The sequence below is a fragment of the Bufo bufo genome, chromosome 2 (genome assembly GCF_905171765.1).
Source record: "Bufo bufo chromosome 2, aBufBuf1.1, whole genome shotgun sequence".
Classification (NCBI taxonomy): domain Eukaryota; kingdom Metazoa; phylum Chordata; class Amphibia; order Anura; family Bufonidae; genus Bufo; species Bufo bufo.
The window spans coordinates 793,597,038-793,616,798 of NC_053390.1; the positions used below are offsets into that span (position 1 = coordinate 793,597,038).

Here is a 19,761-nt window from a genome sequence, read left to right on the forward strand (position 1 = left end):
AAAAACATTAATTGCAGCTTCACTGTGCCATCACATGCAGCCACTCTGTGCCCACCAACCGTAGCCACTGTGCCATCAATTGTCGCCACTATGCCCATCATGCAGCCACTGTGCCACCTAACGCAGCCACTGTGCCATCACATGCAGCCACTGTGCCAAGTCCAACACACTCAGCCACTGTGCCATCAATTGTCGCCACTGTGCCATCACATGCAGCCCCTGTGCCATCACATGCAGCCCCTGTGCCATCACATGCAGCCACTGTGCCATCACACACAGCCACTGTGCCAACACACGCAGCCACTGTGCCACTCGTCAATTTTCGCCACTTTGCCCATCAAACGCAGCCACTGTGCCGATCAAACGCAGCCACTCTGCTCATCAAACGCAGCCACTGTACCCATCAAACGCAGCCACTGTACACATTAAACGCAGCCACTGTACCCATTAAACGCAGCCACTCTGCCCCTCAAACACAGCCACTGTGCCCATCAAACACAGCCACTGTGCCCATCAGAGAAGGAGCAGCGCTGACATGGCTGGTGTGGACGGTGTAGGCGGGTGCAGGAGCGCACTCAGCACAGCAAGCACAGCAATTGTTGCCAGTTTGCCCCACTGTGCCCATCAATTGCCGCCAGCGTGCTGCCAGTTTGCCTGATCAATTGCCACCAGTATGCTGGTGGAGGAGGCTGACTGAGGTGACCAGCACTTTGTTAATAAAAAATGGCAAATAAAAAAAAAGTGTTTGTGTTATTTTGAGCCATGCTTGCAGCCTCACAGCCTCACTATGCCACCAAACCCAGCCACTGTGCCATCACTGTGCAGGGTGTCCCCAAGAAAGGCACTTATGCTATTTCTGGTGCCGGGATCAGTTTGCCCGCTATATTGTACTGTCCCTGCCGCGCACATGGGCAATATGGCTGCCACTGGCGGAAAGAGCTTCTTCCCTGCAGGGTGGAATGATCGGACCTCCGCTGTGCTTCTAATCCACGGAGGAGGTAAGCGGGGGATGGTGGGAGGCTGTGAGGCTTACCAGCAGTGCTGCCCTTCACCCTCCTGCTCCGGAGGGCACTCCGCTGCTGAAGCGAGATGGGGTGCCGGGACTCCTGGGATTCGTGCGCACAGTAGCGGCGTGCTGATTAGCGGCGTCCCAGAGCAGCGGGCAGTGTAGAGGCCGAATCAGCTCCAACTTTGCCAGATCAGGTGGGCTCCGGTGCTGGGCGCTTAACTGTCACCTTTAGAGGGGTTTAGTGCCAGGAATGAAGTGCTGTGAGCCGCTGTAGAGCATCCCAGGCTGGGAGAGCAAGATTCAGGCGGTCATTTGCTTCAGCGGCCAAGCTCCGCCTGGACTTGTCACCTTTTTATTGGTATCACTTTGGGGTGCATATATCATTGTGTCGTGCGGGCCGTAACAGATGCGGCGATACTAATGTGATGGAGAGTTTTTTTTGTTTTGTTTTTTTATTTCCAGTGAGAAAACATTTTTTTAAATGGAAAAAAGGTGTGTATACCTTTTAACTTGCAGATTTTTTAAATTAAACTTTTTTTTTTTTTAACTACTTATTAGTCCACAAGGGGACTAATAATTATCAATGTATTATGCTGTCAGTAGGCAAGCTATTAGGCTGCGACTCTGGCACAGCCTAATAGAGCTTAGACATAGGGCAGACCTGAGGTCCTTCATTAGACCCCATCTGCCTGTATAGACATCAGCACCCCAATGATTTCACTTGCGTGGGTGCTGTTGGCTGACAGAGGGAGCCCACTCCCTCTGAAACGTCTTGGATGCCACAGTTGCTATCTAAGGGGTTAAACGTCTGAGATCGGTGCTTCTGTCAATCCCGGCTGCAATGAGAGGGCCGAGCTCCTGCTCTTCACTGCATGGGAGACCCGTGCAGCTCTTACACTAGTCTGCCTTTAAAAAGGTGGTGGCCTAGGGCCCCTTAATAACTGTCATAAAAATGCGTATGGGTGGTCATTAAGGGGTTAACCAGGGGTGGAGGGTACATATTAGTCTGCAGACCATCTCTAGTAACACTTATCATAAGTGAGTTTTGCCTTTTAGATCTTTGTGTCCTGTTTGCAGGAGATATAAAGCAGATTCCCATCTTGCTAGCAGTTTCTTCATGTTCTGTTTTGTCATCGACAAGTCGGGTATCTTGGATTTAAACATATGAGGGGTGTTCAATAAGTGATCTACCCCAGCATGTTCTGTCAGTGTTGGAGAGCTGATCTTGCCGCAGTTCAGTCTTATGAAAGCACTGGAAGTGACAGAATGTCAAGTGCAGTACAGTGCGGGTCTATAAAGAAAAAGAGGGATTTGGAGCTTCGTTCTGTGATTAAATTCCTTACAAAGGAAGAAAAGAAGCCTAAAGAACTCCATAAAAGGATGATTGCTGTATATGGTGATAATGCACTTTTACTACTACGAAGTAATGTTTTGAGCCAAGCAGTTTAAATGGGGCAGGGAATCAATTGAAGTTGACCCTCGTTCAGGGCGACCTGTTGAAGCATCTTCAGAGGAAATGTACCATAAAAGTGGAGGCCATGACTTTAGAAGATCGTCAGGTCAAAATCAGTGTTATGGCTCACGAATTAGGCATTTCAGTTGGCACAGTTTCCAGTATCCTTCGCCAATCAGCTGGAAATATCATGGCAACAGTTTTTTTGGGATACAGAAGGCGTTTTATTACTAGAATTCATGTCACAAGACAACAACTACTGGAGACACCTGTTCTTTAACAATGACGGCATTACGTGAGGCAGTCAAAGAGAAATGCAGTGGGAAGTTTCATGACAATATGCCAGCTGACAAGTCTCGCAAATCACAAGCTATCAGGGAATGCAGCTTTATGGAGGTTAACAATCCACCCTACAATCCAGACCGGGCTCCCAGTGATTACTATCTCTTTCAGAACCTGAAGGAACTTCTGTGTGGACAACGGTTTCCTGATGATAATGCAGTCAAAGAGGCGGTAACAGGGTTCCTGCAGCAGCAAGAAGTCTCCTTCTATTCTGAGGGCATCTGATCACTGGAGGTGAAGTGGAATTTGTGTGTTGAAGTCAAGTGGGATTGCATCTCAGAACATTTTTGTTTTCATATTCAGGTAGATAACTTATTGAACACCCCGCTTACATGTATGGCAGTGGCTTATTCTCCTCTCCCTAATAAGAATATGTGAACGCTCAGCATTGTTGAACAGGAGGAATATTGATCCACTGCTGTCTTAAGTATGTGGCCAGCCTTAGTTGAGATGACTTCAAAAATCATCTAGGATAGGGAGAAATGCTGGTGGTATTCATGAAATACTTCCTCCGTTCTCATAAAGATTTGGGGGTTAGCCTCAGCTCTGATACATCTGGGTTATAATAGCCTATACTCATAATGCTCAGGGCTTTTGATTCCTCTTCCCGTCCTCAATAATAAAGCTTCTGTCAGGCAGCTCAGCCGGGGTTTGATGGTTACAAGGCTCGCACAATGGAGAAGTTCTAGCAGTGCCGTTGCAGTCATTTTTCTAGCACATATGAATGCTGATCTCTTCCATTTTGGGGAACAGTGTGGGGGGGGGGGGGGCTTGTGCTTAGCCAAGGGATGAGCTTACCCATATTTTTGTCCTACTGCAGAGGCGGGAGGTTTTAGCTGCAGCCACTTGCCTTACTGCCAGACACAGGGCAGTGAGGAGGAGCAGGGAGGACTTGGCTGATCTCCTGGGACACAGAGCGAAAATTTCTTCATATGTTTCTCAGTTTTAATTGTAATATGAGGCAAAAATAAACTGAAAGGAAAAGAGATGAGGGGAGGAAGGGCTGAGATTCTTTTTTCTTATTTCAATCAAAATCTGCATTGTTAGTGCTGTACTTCCTTAAAAATTAATTTACACTTCTGGGATTTCTGGGATTTTTTTCACGTGTAATAAACGGATAATTTAAGTATGTCACAAGGGGCTATAGTGCTATTTTAAATAAGAACGGAGCGGCTCTGCTCCTGGTTAAACCATAAAGGGGCCCATTCAGTCAGCCGATTGGCGAGGATGTCTGCAGTCGCATATTAATGGCCTGTCCTAGGATAGGCCATCAGCAGTGTACTATATTATACATTATATAAAGAGCACCTGGGGTGTGTACATTTTTCATTTTAATTTTTTTTATCAGGGATACGGGAAATACAACCTTCATAAATCATGAGGATGAAGGAGCCCCAGAGGTTTTTCATACACCTTTGCCCACCGGGGTCTCGACTTTTTTGGATGATCTCCAAGCCAAATGTACTTCTATAAGACTTGGGCTGTGAAATCTCCAAGAACATGTTCATTCTTACAAACTTGTCATGGAACTGACATGATCAGCGATAGGAGATCCCATGACTCTATGGACAGAAAAAAAACAGCCCTGTCTTTCTGCTGTTGTTAAAGAGGAACTCTGTTGAAGACTGTAATTTCCCAACTAAGTTGTTTTCTGAAATCATGATGTCAAAATCTGAATAATTTGCCAAAATATGTCTAGACTGATGCAAGACAACAATTCATTGGGTGACAACCACAGAGCTCCATTGTTCTGTATGACGAGCCATTGTCACTGAAATCCTTGGGTCTAGTCATATATAACCTTCCTTACAGAGGAGCTCCCCAACTTCCTCTAGTGGTGACTGCAGGCAACCAGAAGTTTATCATTTATAGGGGTTTCTCATGAATTAAATTTTGATGACCTATCCTCAGGCTATGTCATTAATATCAACAATAGTCTGAGGGAAGTGGCCCTTTTTAGGGATTTCAGAATTTTAAAGAGCGTCTGTCATCAGGATCAACCCTATTAAACCAGGCATGATGTTACTGATAAGTAAAATGATACCTTATGTGCCACTTCCGCCACGATATGTAAATGGGAGCACTGATAGGTGAGCCCAAGCTCTTCTGCCTTCTCCCCCTGCCAATGCTCCATCCCATTGACTGACAGGGCCAGGCATCTCAACTGCCCCTGAAAAGTGCACAACAGAGACACGTAAATAAGGTATTATTTTACTCATCGGGATCAACCCTACCAGACATTATCCCTGATTTAATTGGGTTGATCCTGATGACAGATGCCCTTTATAGGGGTTCCCCCATCTTGGACATTGTGGCTTATTGCTAGGATATGCCCCCAATGTCTTATAGCTGTGGGTCCTGCACCTATCCTTACAATGGAGCCTGCAAAGCATGCGCGGCCGCCCATCATTAATTTCTATGGGAGTGCCGAAAATAGCCGAACAGAGCACTCAGCTATTTTCTTAAGTCCTGTTGAAATGAAAGGGAAGCGCACGGCACAAGTGCGGCCACCACTCCATTTACTTCTGTGGGGCTTCCAAAAATAGCCGAGCGCGCCACTTGGCTATTTTCGGCACTCCTATAGAATGGCGTACGGCCATGCATGCGTGGTGTACTCTCCCATCACTTTGCGGGCTACCTTCTAAGGATAGGTGCGGGTCACAGAGGTAGCACCTGCACCTATCAGACACGTGTAAATATACATCTGTGGACGGGACTTTAAAATTGTCGCCTGCTCGCATTATGGAGAGCCTGCCTGTGGCAGTGTAATTCTAATACAGTCCATTGCTCCAAAGGGGAACTATAAAAAAAAAAGTATAGAAAAAGCTAAAAGTTTTTAAAAATCTAGAAAAAAAATTTAAATATGAAAATTAAAATCCCTCCCTTTCCCCAAAGTTAAAATAAAAGTACATAAACAATTAAACATCATGGATATCGCTGAGTGCAAATACGCCCTTACTATTAAGACAAAAGTATTTATCCGAAACGGAAATAAGTCAAAATGGCTAATTCGTCCTTTTTTGATTGCTTCACCTCCCACAATTTTTTTTTAATAAAAAGTGATCAAAGTCATACACACCCTAAAATGGTATCAATGAAAAGTACAGATCACCCTGCAAAACATGAGCCCTCGCACAGCTCTGTACACGTAAGAATAAAAAAGTTATGTGGGTAAGAATATGGTGATGCAAAGAAAAAAAAAAAATTCCAAAGTTTTAATTTTTTTCCATTCAAACAAAAGAAAAACTATAAATATGTGGTATCGTTGTAATCGTAGTGACCCGGAAAATGAAAGTAACAGGTCAGTTTTACCGCATAGGAAACGTTGTAAAAACGAAACCCATAAAACTATGGTGGAATTTTTTTATTTATAATTCTGCCCCATTTGGATTTTTTCCCCCCCACTTCCCACTACATTGTATGCGAATGGTAAATGGTGCCATTAAAAAGTTCTGCAAAAAACAAGCCCCATATGGCTATATGAATGGAAAAATAAAAAAGTTATGGCTTTGGGAAGGCAGGGAGTAAAAAAATAAATAAATTAAAAAAAAAAAGGAAAATTAAAGGATCATTAAAGGGTTAAAACCTCATTCAACACAGAATGTAGGACCTAAAAAATGTCAAGAGGATAAAAGGTGGACATTTACTTGATCCACCCAAGCTTCACCTCTGCCTGGTGTAAAGAGTAAAAACAACATAAATGGGAGCACATCACGTAATGTATGTAGTGTGGAACTGGAGGAGACGCTATACTTCAAAGGATAGAAGAAGAGCAAGTTGTGACCGGCAGATGTAAGGACGTGGAACCCGAAAATGCTTGCTAGTGGAAAGTGTAAGATTTGGCAGCATCTCGAGCAGACCAGAACTGAAACCCAGCTGATCGGACGTTGCTGAGCTGTGGGTTTCTGCTCCGCCGTACCGTCAGGAGAATATCTCTTCTATGACCCTTGGATTCTACGCAGAGCATTTCTGCTTGGACAGGCCCTTGTGATAACCACAAGCTAGCCGCATGTAATAGATAAGAATACAAAGGTCATTATCTGAGTCTCTGCTCAAGATCCAGGTCTATTCTAGAAATGCTTACTCTTGTCCGCAAGAATACGACATGTTCTATATTTTTGCTGGGCCGCGGAACGGAACTATGGATGCGGACGTGTGCTGTCCACATCTTTTGTGGACCCACTGAAATGAATGGGTCCGATACGCAAAATTGTATTGCTATGTCTCAGCCTGGTCGGTATATTTAACATTACATATAGTGCATGCACTTTAGGGCTCATGCACACGGCCGTTCCGTGCATCGGGGACCGCAATTTGCAATCCCCAAGGCACGGGCAACATCCGTGCAAATTCCGCAGACGGATCCAGAGCCATTTAACTTTAATGGTCTTTTAATGATCCGTCCGCGCTGCAAGAAAATCGAACATGTTCTATTTTTTGGCGGTACGGAGGCAGCGAGAGAAAACCACCCCCCCCCCCCCCCGGTTCCTCCTCGCTGCATGGCAGTAGTGAGGCAGAGTTTAAATGAAGTACCGATTTAAGTTTGGGTGGTGCCTCTTTATTTTAAGTCTATGCAGCTGGTATAGACTAACCTGGTTCCACTGGTCTAATAGACAGAGGGGTGCACCACCATTGAGGCCAGGGGAGGTGTTCGCCTCAGGTAGGGGCAAGAGGGGGCCAGCGGAAGTGCCAGGGGCAATGAGCGCTTTCCTTGTGGCAAAGGGGTTAGGTTAAGAAATTGGCATTGGGGGGTGCACCAATTCAGTTTTCGCCTCAGGCAACAGAAAGGCTAAGTGCACCCCTGAATAGACAATAAATGGAGCAGAAGGAACCTTTCTTGACCACCACTCCATTGAATCTCCTTACTTGTATCTTGCAAAGGGAATAATGGGGAGCTCTAATGATCGGTGAGGGTCACACCTTTATCACCTATCCTGTGTAGTAAAATCCCCTTTAACAACAGGACATAGGAATGTGTGGCCTCCTGGGGCTGCTGGATAATCTCTAATGTTGAAAGATTTTTCCGTAGAGATTAATTACTAACCACATACCAAGACTAATGAGTCCATTACTAGCGAGAAACTGTAATGAATGGGTGTAAGTGCTGGTTATTAACTACACTAAATGGAAGTGGTGGAGATGTAGGACATTAGGCTCTTCCTTTCGCACCTCTCAATGGCTGGGCTATAATATTCCGTAAAAACATGAGCTCTCAGGTGGAAGGAGAGGAGTCCACACACGTGGCCTGTAGTAGTGGCAATAACTGCTAATTTATATTACTGAAATGTCCCACGTGGAGTTTACAGTAGATTGTTCTACAGCCTTTTTGTGAATGCCTCGTAACCAGAGTTCCACCTCAGAGAATCTGTCTACTCCACAAACTAGAGTAAGGGGTGTATAGTGTAAGTGATGCCGAGAATGTCATTTTTATCTTCATACTCGCTTGCATTCTGACCCTGTGCTCTGACATACCACTGTATAATGCATTGAGAGGACTCCTGAGCTCACACACATAATGGAGAGGACTCAAAAAGGAGTCCTCTCAATGCATTCTACTGCTGGTTTGTGGGAGCACAGCATCTGAATGCAAGTGAGTATGAAAATAAAAATTACGTTCCCAGACTCGGCACCACTTACACTATACACCGCTTACTTTAGTTTTAGAGCTGACAGATTCCCTTTAGGCCTCATGCACACGACCGTTGTGTGCATCCGTGTCCGTTGTTTTGTTTTCCGTGATTTTCTGCGGACCCATTGACTTTCAATGGGTCCGTTGAAAACTCGGAAAATGCACCATTGTTCATCCGCGTCCGTGATCAGTGTTTCCTGTCCGTCAAAAAAATATGACCTGTCCTATTTTTTTGACGGACAACGGTTCACGGACCCATTCAAGTCAATGGGTCAGTGAAAAAACACGGATGCACACAAGATTGTCATCCGCGTCCGTGATCCGTGTCCGTGGCTACTTTCACACAGACGGATCCGCAGATCCGACTGCATAAAAGCTTTTTCAGATCTGAGTTTTCACTTCGTGAAAACTCAGATCCGACAGTATATTCTAACACAGAGGCATTCCCATAGTGATGGGGACGCTTCAAGTTAGAATATACTACGAACTGTGTACATGACTGCCCCCTGCTGCCTGTCTGCACCCGATCTCTTACAGGGGGCTGTGATCAGCACAATTAATCACTCAGGTGCCGCACCTGAGGGGTTAATTGTGCGTATCATAGCCCCCTGTAAGAGATCAGGTGCTACCAGGCAGGAGGGGGCAGACCCCCCTCCCTCCCCAGTTTTAAATTCATTGGTGGCCAGTGCGGCCCCCCCTCCCTCCCCTGTATTACATTCATTGTTGGCCAGTGCGGCCCCCCCTCCCTCCCCTGTATTTAATTCATTGGTGGCCAGTGCGGCCCTCCCTCCCCTGTATTTAATTCATTGGTGGCCAGTGCAGCCTCCCCTCTTCCCCCCTCCTAATTAAAATCCCCCCCCCTATCATTGGTGGCAGCGGAGAGTTCCGATCGGAGTCCCAGTTTAATCCCTGGGACTCCGATCGGTAACCATGGCAACCAGGACACTACTGCAGTCCTGGCTGCCATGGTTACTTAGCAATTTTAGAAGCATTATACTTACCTGCGCTTTCTGTGACCGGCCGGGCGCTCCTCCTACTGGTAAGTGACAGGTCTGTGCTATAAGCAATGCGCCGCACAGACCTTTCACTTACCAGTAGGAGGAGACCAGTAGGAGGAGCGCCCGGCCGGTCACAGACAGCGCAGGTAAGTATAATGCTTCTATAATTGCTAAGTAACCATGGCAGCCAGGACTGCAGTAGCGTCCTGGTTGCCATGGTTACCGATCGGAGTCCCAGCGATTAAACTGGGACTCCGATCGGAACTCTCCACTGCCATCAATGATGGGGGGGGGGGGATTTTAATTAGGAGAGGGGAGGCCGCACTGGCCACCAATGAATTAAATACTGGGGAGGGAGGAAGGGGGGCCGCACTGACCACCAATGAATGAAATACTGGGGGGGAGGGAGGGGGCCGCACTGGCCACCAATGAATGTAATACAGGGGAGGGAGGGGGGGCCACACTGGCCACCAATCAATGTAATACAGGGGAGGGACGGGGGGCCGCACTGGCCACCAATGAATTTAAAACTGGGGAGGGAGGGGGGTCTGCCGCCTCCTGCCTGGCAGCACCTGATCTCTTATAGGGGGCTATGATCCGCACAATTAACCCCTCGGGTGCGGCACCTGAGGGGTTAATTGTGCGGATCACAGCCCCTGTAAGAGATCAGGTGCTGCCAGGCAGCAGGGGGCAGTCATGTACACAGTTCTTAGTATATTCTAACTTGAAGCGTCCCCATCACTATGGGAACGCCTCTGTGTTAGAATATACTGTCGGATCTAAGTTTTCACGATATAACTCAAATCCGATGGTATATTCTAACGTAGAGGCGTTCCCATGGTGATGGGGATGCTTCAAGTTAAAATATACCATCGGATTGGAGAAAACTCCGATCCGATGGTATAATAGCGGGATGCGATGGTGACCAGCCTCCCTAGCATCTCTACATCTTTTTGTGGGTTATTATTGGATCATTCTTGGTAGCTATTTAATACAAACAACATATATTAGAGACTTTCTCTAATTGCCTTAAGTGGAGGGAGAAGGGCGACCACAGACGATACTGCCTTACAACTTTGGGAGTGTTTTCTATTTAAGACTGTGCTGTTAAAAATTTTTATCTTTAAGAGGAGCTGTAACCTCTCGACATATCTGTTCTAAGAATTACTTGCAGTTCCCATGTAATAATAATTTTGGAGCATTCTTATGATTGTATGTTGTGCCATACCTTTATTATCCCTCCTAGAAGTTACAAATGAATTTCTAGCAGTTTGCAATGAAGGTCCTGCTGGATGTACGAAGTTGGGTGTGTGTCCCTGCATAGTTTGACACTGACAGCAGTGTCTGGATAGGAGGGAAGGGAGTGGGATCAACGCCCTTCCCATACTCCACGTTGGGAGTATGTCTATTGAGGAGGACGTGGAGGACGCGGATAAGTGCCTAGTGTGGGAACCAGACTGATACAAATGTGGAGGTGTGAATAGGACCTGGTTACCAGACAGCAGGTGCTGCTACTGCTGTTAGCCATATTCTGACTCTTGGAAGATTAGACCTGGGTCTTTTGTTTTCCATTCTTCTATTTACCAGACATTTTATTATGAGGCCTTTAAATGTAAAGTCATGGGTTTGGTATGCCGATTATTAAAGTGTAGCAATATAGCAAGTGTTTTTTATGTAATTTACATACAGTGGTGCAATTAAACATCTCTCTCCTAGAAACACACTGCACACTGGTATTGACAATTTACAGTGGTAATATAATGCGTTGAAGGAAGCTACTACATTAATGCAGTACAATATGTTTGCTGAAACTGTACAGTATAGTGAAGTAATACAATATGTTCCCTAACATAGATATACTAATGCAGTTATTGTAGTAAAATGCTTTTGCTGAAACTGCACGGTGTCTGAAACAACACATTATATTCGCTAATGCGGGCATACTAATGCAATTTATTGCAGTTTAATGCGTTTGCTGAAACAGCGTGCTTTTTTTCAAGTAATGCAATGTGTTAACTGAAACAAGTATACTGATGCACTGAAATGTGCTGAAATGCCAAATTACAAACACTAGATGAATTGGAACTGGTTTTTAGGAAAAAAAAAGCGGGCAACTGCTCAATAGAGATGGCCTTGCGGTTCGCCCGGCGGTCATTTCGCTGCGAACTTTGCGTGTTCGCGATTCGCCGAACATGCGAACATATGGAGAAATTCGCGCCCGCCATATTCTTTTACAGTATGAAGAACTTTGACCCATGACACATCCATCAGGTGGTACAGGACAGGCAATTGAGACGATTCAGCACATGGACATACCCCCTACCTTATAAATAAACCTGATCTGGCTGCCATTTTACATTCAGTGTTTTGCCAGTATAGGGAGAGGTTGCTGTGTGGACCAGGGACAGGCTGTTGGGGACACCAAACGCTACCTAATAGGGGCACAAAAGTCATTTTAAGGACTGGTATAGGTGTGCTATCGATAGGTGTGATACACAGAGGGGTGTGATATACTTATAATATACTTTTATAATGAGTCAAAAACACATAGATCTATATAGTGATCGCCTGGAAGTCAGGGGGCTAGGGGCTTACTAGGGCCATTTTTATATAGGGTAAGGTTCCGGACGGGGTCGCTCTTATCAGGGCGGGTGGTCTGTGGTTAGGCTATCAGGGCCAGAATAGCACCCCCCCTGTAGGGCAATATCAGGGACAGTTCTTTGCCCACCCTGTCCTTCAATACCACATCATCATCTAGCCCAGGGATAGATGTTTTTTGCTTTCCCTCCGGGATTCATGGATGTGCACTGGAACCCCCCGGATCGTGGTAGGACATATGGTTTCTGGTTTGGTGCCGCCGAGCACCTGATTTAGTGCCGCCGAGCACTTGTTATTGCCTACCACATCTATCTTTTTGCTTAACTTTAATAATTTTATTTATTTTAATTTTGAGGGATATCTTTTCCATTCACACGTCCACAAAATGGGTCCGCATCCGTTCCGCAATTTTGCGGAACGGGTGCAGACCCATTCATTTTCATGCGGAATGCACATTGCCGGTGTCCGTGTTTTGCGGATACGCAAAATACTTACGGACGTGTGAATGGACCCTCATAGTAACATTATTAAAGATTACGTATTATCTTCATGTATATTCTAATGGATTGCCTTCCTTGTACAATGTTATAATATACTTTCTATGTTAGAAAGTATATTCTAGTGCATTTGTATTGTGCGGCAGTTGTGTGCGGTTCTGCTGCGATACTGCAGGTATACAGAGGGGCAAACGCTCTTGGAACAAATAATTTCTTCTGGTGTGATATACCAGTCGTCGTCCCCAAAAAAACTGATTGAAGCGGGGTGTTATATACCAATATACTTTCTTTATAGTGCATTTGGGTACTGTATAGAGCATTTGCGCATACGCGAAAATTGAATTGCCGATATTTCGCATTGAAAAAAATAATGAATGGAGATCGCAAATTCGAATAATACATCTGGTATGTCACTGTACATGTTGTGGGACTATTTGTGCACTTCTAGTAATTATTTCTTGGCTGCAAATATGAGCTGAAGGTTTTTCAAGTTCGCCTGCCATTAAAATGAATGTTTGAAATCTCTTTTTATTAGACAAATAAAGATCATAATACAATAAATCAAATCAAAGTTGAGTGAGTCACCTCATTATGAAGGCAGATAAACATCATCAAGGGCAAAGCCAGACAATACTCGTAAATACGAGGTGACCACTCATCTGAGACCACCAGTCTCGTTAGACAAGTGATCTTACAGGAACAATAGTGTTGTACAAAACAGATGAACAGAGCAACGGCCCTAACACCGTGTCACCTCACCCATCAAGCTATAGTCCGTACAATGTTTGAGAGCAAAAAATATAGCTTAACGTAATAGCAAAGGGGGTCAGCATGTACATCTCGCCTCTCATAGGTTAAGTAGTGTCAGGATGCAATGAGTTTAAGTATTCCGCTCTATAGTGCAGCCAAGGCTGCCAGATCTGTAGAAAGCGGTCTCTGTTATGGTATGTCCATCCAATCAGTTCCTCCATTTGACATATCTGGTGGACCCTATCTCTCCACATATCTAGGGTAGGGGGATCCACTGATCTCCATTGTATAGGGATCAGGAGTTTAGCAGCCATCAGCAAGTGTGTGATCAGGTTGTGTTTTCCAGGGCGAAAAGCTGGGGTAGGTAGCCAGAGTAGTATCAATTGGGCTGTAAGCTTCAAAGACGTGCTACAAATCGAATTTATAGTACTCTCGACCTCCGCCCAGAACTTATGGATGCCTGTACACGTCCACCAAATATGAGAAATGGAGCCAGTGGCAGTATTGCATCGCCAGCACAAATCTGTGGGAAGCAACTGGATTTTATATAGAAATTCAGGTGTCCTATACCATCTGAATACTACTTTAACTGAGTTTTCTTGTATTTTTATACATTTAGAAAAGCCGTGCGAACACTTTTGGATCCATTTCCTATCAGCTTCATTTAAAGTAAGTTGCAGTTCCTTCTCCCAGTCAGCTAACCATGGCGGGGCCTTGGAGTCCCTGGCATTAAGGATTTGTCTGTAAATGAGAGTGGTGCATTTATGAGGCAAACGTCGGAGTAAGACAAAGTTTTCCAGCCACGTTGGGTCCACTAAGGGGACTAGCTCGGAGGACTTGAACTGTCTACACATGGACTCAAAGTCATTTCTCTGAACAAAGTTTTTCCCTAGGTCTATATCGCCTAAAAGGGTGCTGAAGTAATCAGTAGTATCATCAAGTTTCCCTAACTCTCCCAATCTATGGTTTGACAGTGAAAGCCATAAATCAGAGGGATGTTCAATTTGGGGGCACAGAAGGGTGGGTAAAACTGAGATGGGAGCTAAAGGGGAAATCCTGCTTTGCCCTGAATTAAGTTCCTTTGATCTATGGCAGGTGTGCAACATACCTCTGGTGAGCACCATTAAAATGAATGAACTTGCGGTTCTCGAACATTTGATCGCGATCGCTTTCGCAAACCGTCCCGGCAGATGTTCGTCCATCACTACTGCTCAACGTTTGCCGCAGAATTTGTGCTATTGATGCTGGAGGTGCTAGCAACAAGCCTATGAACTGTACAAACTTGAGGCTTTTACAGAAAAAAAAAAGTCTGGCTGGCTGTCCATTTACAGAAAAAAAAAAAATTTGCAGGCGTTTTTAGTGCCGAACTTACCAGCAGCTGTATGAAACACACAACTCTAAGTGACCATTCCCTCACACTCTATGCTTTTCCTGATAAAACCTTAAATCTGCCTAATTATTTCCCTATACTCTCCTGATAAAACTGCCTTCTATGTGAAAGAATATAACTACTTTACTTCTGTCCCTATGTACAAGAATATAACTACTATAATACTGCCTCCTATGTACAAGAATAAAACTACTATAATACTGCTCCTATGTACAAGAATATAACTACTATAATACTGCTGCTATGTACAAGAATATAACTACTATAATACCGCCTTCTATGTACAAGAATATAACTACTATAATACCGCCTCCTATGTACAAGAATATAACTACTATAATACTGCTCCTATGTACAAGAATATAACTACTATAATACTGCCTCCTATGTACAAGAATATAACTACTATAATACTGCTCCTATGTACAAGAATATAACTACTATAATACTGCTCCTATGTACAAGAATATAACTACTATAATACTGCCTCCTATGTACAAGAATATAACTACTATAATACTGCTCCTATGTACAAGAATATAACTACTATAATACTGCCTCCTATGTACAAGAATATAACTACTATAATACTGCCTCCTATGTACAAGAATATAACTACTATAATACTGCCTCCTATGTACAAGAATATAACTACTATAATACTGCTCCCATGTACAAGAATATAACTGCTATAATACTGCTCCTATGTACAAGAATATAACTACTATAATACTGCCTCCTATGTACAAGAATATAACTACTATAATACTGCTCCTATGTACAAGAATATAACTACTATAATACTGCTCCTATGTACAAGAATATAACTACTATAATACTGCCTCCTATGTACAAGAATATAACTACTATAATACTGCTCCTATGTACAAGAATATAACTACTATAATACTGCTCCTATGTACAAGAATATAACTACTATAATACTGCTCCTATGTACAAGAATAAAATTATCAATGCTTTCACTTTTGGTTAACATGGAGTTCGGAAACAAAGAAATACACTTCCATTTCCTGCCGTTACAGGAGCAGATACATGTGCTCACTGCAAATAAGATTTTTTTTTTTTTCTTCCACTGGCTCTGAAAATACCAATACATTTTTCTGCCAAGTCTTTTATACCTCTAAACCAGCTCAATCCCCTTAGTGCCCCACACGCAGTAAAGATGCCCCCTTAGTATCCCAACACAATAAGCAATAATATTGTCCCCTTAGTGCCACCTAGCAGTACTAATGCTCCTTAGTGCCACCTAGCAGTACTAATGCCCCTTAGTGCCACCTAACAGTACTAATTCCCCTTAGTGCCACCTAGCAGTACTAATGCCCCTTAGTGCCACCTAGCAGTACTAATGCCCCTTAGTGCCACCTAGCAGTATTAATGCCCCTTAGTGCCACCTAACATTAATGATGCCCCTTACTGACCTCTAGACAGTAATGATGCGCCTAAAATAGTATCATGCTTCTTTAGTGGCCCACACAGAGTATGATGCCCCTTAGTGACTCCTCAGTTTGTTGCCCCCTAATGTAGCCCATGCAGTGTGATGAAGCTAAGTGCCCCCTCACAGCAAGATGATCCCTTAAGTGCCACCAACACAAAATGAGACCCCCTTAATTGCCCCCGAACACAAAGTGATGCCTTCAAAGTGTCCTTTACACAGTATGTCCCCTTAAGTGGCTCCCACACAACGTAATGTCCTCTTAATTGGTCCCCACACAGTGATGCCTTCTAAAGATCCCCCTCACAGATTGATACCCCTTAAGTGGTCCCACAAATGTATGCCCCCCTTACTTGACCCCATCACAGAGTGATGCCCCCTTAAGTACCCCACATGAAGTGATGCCCCTTATTGCCTCCACCCACCCCACGTTCCCATGCCATAATTTGCTGGTTTCACCTTTCACCATTGGTGGTTCAGTCCCCTAGTTGAGTACCCCTGGTCTAGACAATTCCTTGTGAGCTAGACAGCTTGTGCTCCAGACTGATACATTGTAACAAACCAGCAGAAAGATCTGAGCAGCTGATGCTTATGTGTTTGTGCAACGCCCGTAGATGCAACTAGGGTCCTTTTAAGATGTGATAAATGTAATTTTTTGTGACGCCAGTTGCATTTCAGCAATGAGGGACTAGGTCTTCCTATTTAGAAGGTGATTGTGAAACCCAGGTGAAGGAATGCCAAAGTGGTGTAAGGGTGGCCTATAATGTCCCTTTAGGTATTGTGTCTGTGCACTTGTCCTGGTGCTCCTACCTGGATATCCGGGAACCCCAGGCGTCGCTGGACGAAGCAGAGCAAATAGGGTGACTAGGTGGTGGAGAGGATGATGAGAGAAATTGAGTCCAGACTTGGCATGAAGTTCAACTGCAGCTTTACATTGCATAAACGTTTCTTCCAACGGTTTAAAGACTTGATCTTGGTTTATAGCAAGCTTTAGCATGAAAATGGTAGGCAAACCCTCTCTGCTCTGATATGCTGACAGGATTAAATAGGAACCTTTCCTTTTGCTTTCTGCTGCAACTTCTCTCTTTGTCTGACTCTATGGCAAAGCACAGGGCAACTTCTTCCCGGCTGAGACTTCTAGAAATGGTCTCTCTGCTCCAGCAGAACTGGAGGTGTTCTGGCTGGTGTGGGCAACACACGTCCAGGAGGGATGCTGCACTGCACACGTGCTTCCTTAGCAGGGGGTCAGCTAGCACTCAACTACTAAACTGGAACTAACTGGTCTCCACCTTTTCTGCAGGACATGGGACTCGCCTACTCCTACACAGGGGGAGTTAGAATAGAATGGAACCTTCCAGTCCATTCTATCTACTGCTCTTCCATATTTGCTGCCACCTGCTGGTAAACCAGGCACATTACATTTGAACATAAACAGATGCATAACAGGAAATGCACAATATATGGGATCTGGAATAAATGTATAAAATGACATTGAGATTGTATACCCAGATAGAAACAGGGCGTAGGTGTGGTAATGCCACTCGGGGCGTTACATTTGGCTCATAGAGCATAGTCTACTGTATCTCCTGAGAGCTGGACCCCCACCAATCTAGTAATGATGACCTACACGATGACTCATGTAAACCCACCCTAATGCTGGTGGAGGTTATCTGAGCAGGAGGCCATTAATGTATCCTTAATGTGATTGTCCCATCAGGACTGGTGATAGAGACTTCCCACCAGCTGTTTGTCGGGGATGTCAGGGGTCAGACTCATGGAGATCAGCTGACTGTGTAGCATCCAGTTTCCATCAGGAGACACATGACCATCCACTTCTGTAATGGTTCTTCATCATACCATCTCCTTAGTTTGCATGGTTCTGTTGAGAACACCCTTTGCGAAAATTCAAAGCAGAAGTAGACAGGTCATGGGGTGTTGTAACTGCGATGGTGGAGCTAAGAGGGTTGTGAAAGACTAGAAAAGATGTAGCTAGCTTTTATCCATGAAATCTTGACTGTCCGGAAGGAACTTTCTTAAGGGAAACATTACATATTCTGGAAGATAACTTCTGTGAAGGTCTCTTTGAAAGGGCTGTAGACCTTTGGTGAGGACCGCAGTGGCAGCACTGGAAATGGCACCGGATTAATTGGTGATTATATGACCTCTGGAAGCCCTATTGTTCATGAGAATGGAGGTCTCTGATTCTCCATATAAATGGAGCAGTGGTGCACAGGCGGGACCACCACTCCCTTCACTCCTGTGGGAGACAGCTTTACAAAAGTGAATGGAGCAGTGACCATGCTTGCGCACTACCGCTCTCCTTACATGGGGAATCAGGGACCTCCTCCTTTAACAGGGTTGTGTCTATGTGACAACCACCCGCCAATCCCGTCGTACTATGCCACAGTTGCCATACAGGTCTCCACTAGAGACTTCTGGAGGCAAATCCACTGTGAGCACAGAAGACGTTTAAGATTGGTTGGTGTGCCCATACATGATACAATCGCGATTGTATGTACAATCGGTAAAAATTAAATTACTGATTTCACGCTGGAAATCAAATTGATTTGCTGCCACCACTCTTCGTATTTAAAGGGTTTCTGTCTCTTCCGGGTGTATGCGATGACGTCATCGACGCAGGCGCATTGAGGATGGAGCGGTCGAGCAGAGCGGCCGCCTCTCAGTGCGCCTGCGCCGATTGAAGCCAGGTACGGCGCAGGCGCGAGATTTCAAATTCTAACAGCGCCAGCAGAGAAGGATTACCTTCCCTGGCCCTGTCAATCAGCATGCCGAGGGGGCGTCATTACCATCGGAGGATGCGGCTGCTACCAGCAAGTAGCCGCCCTACTTGCTGGTAGCAAGGTAATTAGCATATTTTAAAAATCGTTTTTTAGCAAAATCTACTGAACCAAAATTATTAATTTGATTATGTATCATGAGATCGCACTATAGGGATTATTATTAAAGAAAAAAAAAAAAAACGGTTTAATGGGGTGACAGAAACCCTTTAATCGGGGCGAAGAGACCCCGGCTAGCTAATCCTAAAGGGACGAAACGGTTATTTGCAACCTAGCTAGTACATTAACAATTTATAAAAATACAACAATTTGGTAGTGTGTCTTCTGAGGACAGAGTTCTTAGCATAGATCAGGTCATCAAGTAACAAGGGCAAAACTGGAACGATGAAATCGTTAGTTTTTATTCTAAAACTATACACAAAAATATATATATTAAAGCTGACAGATAAATATACCTGCCAGTTGAACAGATTGGTTTGGATAGAAATAGGTAAGAGGTGGAAGGGAATAGAATGTCTAAGTTCAGAATTACCGTGGTAAAGTCCAGTAAAAGGCAAAGTCTTTGTAGAATAATCCAAGATGGTGGGGTGTGCCCGTGTCCAGTGGGCGGTCGTGATGTTAGTCGACGTCAGATGGTAGAAGAAGGACCCAGGGCTGAATGTGTCACAGGGTTTTACCCACTCTGTAGTGGGGAGGGGTTGTGACCCGCACAAGTCCAGCCTTGGGTAATTGGAAGAGGGGCAGTTCCTGCCCTGGACAGAGGAAATCTGGCTGAATCTTTGCTGTGCCAGTTTCTCCGTACCCGGGCGCACACAGGCACACAGGCGCGCGCGTTCACAGGATC

At 44.7% G+C, this 19,761-nt stretch overlaps 1 protein-coding gene across 3 annotated transcripts in view; it reads left to right on the forward strand.

Moving 5' to 3' along the window:
• Positions 1 to 19,761, forward strand: part of ST3GAL5 (ST3 beta-galactoside alpha-2,3-sialyltransferase 5) — a 154,135-nt gene that overhangs the window by 16,059 nt on the left and 118,315 nt on the right. Inside the window, exon 1 of one of the 3 annotated variants that reach the window (XM_040419254.1) lies at positions 3,016 to 3,038. The exons of the other annotated variants lie outside the window; for them this stretch is intronic. The gene's annotated coding sequence lies outside the window, so the exon portion shown is untranslated. Of the gene's footprint in view, positions 1 to 3,015; positions 3,039 to 19,761 lie in introns of those variants that run through there. 3 annotated transcript variants of the gene reach the window in all.